This window comes from Eutrema salsugineum, unplaced genomic scaffold (assembly GCF_000478725.1).
Source record: "Eutrema salsugineum unplaced genomic scaffold, Eutsalg1_0 scaffold_11, whole genome shotgun sequence".
In the NCBI taxonomy this organism is placed as follows: domain Eukaryota; kingdom Viridiplantae; phylum Streptophyta; class Magnoliopsida; order Brassicales; family Brassicaceae; genus Eutrema; species Eutrema salsugineum.
In genome coordinates, this window is record NW_006256901.1 from 11256190 (window position 1) to 11258157 (window position 1968).

The 1968-nt window shown below is 38.2% G+C and overlaps 1 non-coding gene across 1 annotated transcript; it reads left to right on the plus strand.

Annotated features, from left to right (window-relative positions):
- Positions 1-332: 332 nt before the first annotated feature.
- LOC112090200 lies at positions 333-439 on the plus strand. Its single transcript, XR_002901547.1, has one exon. It is a non-coding gene; the product is annotated as a small nucleolar RNA R71 (small nucleolar RNA).
- The last annotated feature ends 1529 nt before the right edge of the window (positions 440-1968 follow it).

Genomic DNA, 1968 nt, shown 5'->3' on the forward strand with positions numbered 1-1968 from the left:
ATGTTCTCAAAGATCTGAGAAAGTTCCTCATACTCTCCTACAAAGTGCATTGTCTTTTGAGTGGTGAATTTCAACTTGTCCAATTCATTTCTCAACTCATTAACTTCTCTAGTGAGCCTCTGTTCTGAGCTTGAACCTTCAGATCTATTTGATCTGTCATAGTCTTCACCATAAGTGTCATTGCTCATTCCTAGGTCTAAAGCAGCATGAATCTCCTTACCCAGAAAGAGTAACTTGTACCCAGAAAGTTCCCATTGGAAGCAGTATCCAGCTGGTTTCTAATCTTGGGAAGAGCTCCTCTATAAAGTGTGCTGAGAAGAGACGCCTCACTAAACCCATGGTGTGGGCATTGGTTTGTGTAGCTCCTGAATCTCTCATATGCTTCACCAAAACTCTCTTTGCTGTGCTGAGTGAAGCTAGAGATTTGGTTTCTCAGTTTTGCAGTTCTGGAGGTGGAGAAGAACTTAGATAGAAAAGCTTGCTTGCATTGCTCCCAGGTTTGAATGGAGCCTCTTGGAAGATTCTTCTTCCATTGATGAGCTTTGTCACAAAGACTGAAGAGAAATAGTCTTAGCTTGAAGCTGTCTTCTGAAACTCCATTAATCTTTGTCAGATCACACACCTTATCAAACTGGTCCAAGTGTTCCAAGGGATCTTCCATTGCAAACCCATGGAACTTTGAGTTCTGGACCATATTCAGCAATGATGCCTTCACTTCAAAGTTGTTGTTTTGCACAGGTGGTGCCTGAATTCCAGCTCCATACTGATGAGCATTTGCCCTGTCATTCTCTCCAACATAGACTTGTGGCTGCTCATATCTCCTTTGCTGGTGTTGGAAGGGTTGATGTTGGTGGTGCACCTGTTGTCTTTGCTGTGCATTGGCCTGATGCCTCTGCTGATGAGTTGGAGCTTGTCCCTGGTGGACATAAGCTTGCTGTTGATGCACCTGTTTGATAACTAAGATTTTTCAGGTCTTAGATCGGTTATCAATCCCCTTGTCAAAGTAGTATAAAGGGTGTCAATCCATATGTGTGGTAGTTAGGCACTAGTTTATGTGATAAGTTCTTAAGTCAAGTGATCAAAGACAGGTTTTTGATAACTAGTAACAAATGAAATCATAAACAAGAAATAAACAAGCAATGATAAGGAAGTAATTAAAGCAAACTCAACAAGATGATGGTGATAATAAAAATGATAAAAGCTAAACCTCTAGATGTGATCATTGATTAGGGTGCTGTAGATATTAATTCATGATGCTAAGAACAATAATGCAATGCAAGTTACTCTTTAGTCTAGACTTCAAAAGCAGATTAATTCATTCCCATGACAATAATCCCTTTGCTAATCACTTAATCAAGTCTAACAACCATTAGATATAATCAAGCAATCAACAAGCATAATGCATCAAGCCTAATAAGTGACCAAACAATCTCTCAACCAAGAAGACTAAATCTTACACATAAAGACATAGCAAGCAATCACATGATCTCAAACATTTCAACTTAGAACTCTAATCTAGACTAATCCTCTCATGAAGGCATTAATCTCTACACTAATCCACTTTCAAACCAAATTCCCATTTGTGAAATATGAACTAATGAGCATTAAGAAACAGTTCTAATATGTCATTTATGCAATTAACAAACATTCCCATGGCATTAATGCATAAACCCTTAGTTAGCTTTCATTCAGGCATTTCATTAAACACCTTGTGGGTGGAGATTTGCCTAAGCTCTAGACCAGAGTGATGTGCAAAGATCTAGCATTAGGAACATCTAACTAAGGAAATGAAATGAGAATCTAGTCCCTAAACATCATAAATCAAACATCTAAGCACCCTAGTCTACACACCTAGAAGCTTAAAAGATGACTACTCACTAATCATGAAGAACACATCTAATCTTTTGCAAGAGATGATGTTAATCATGATTAGAAGCAGAAATGAGATGATGATATGATATGAAACAG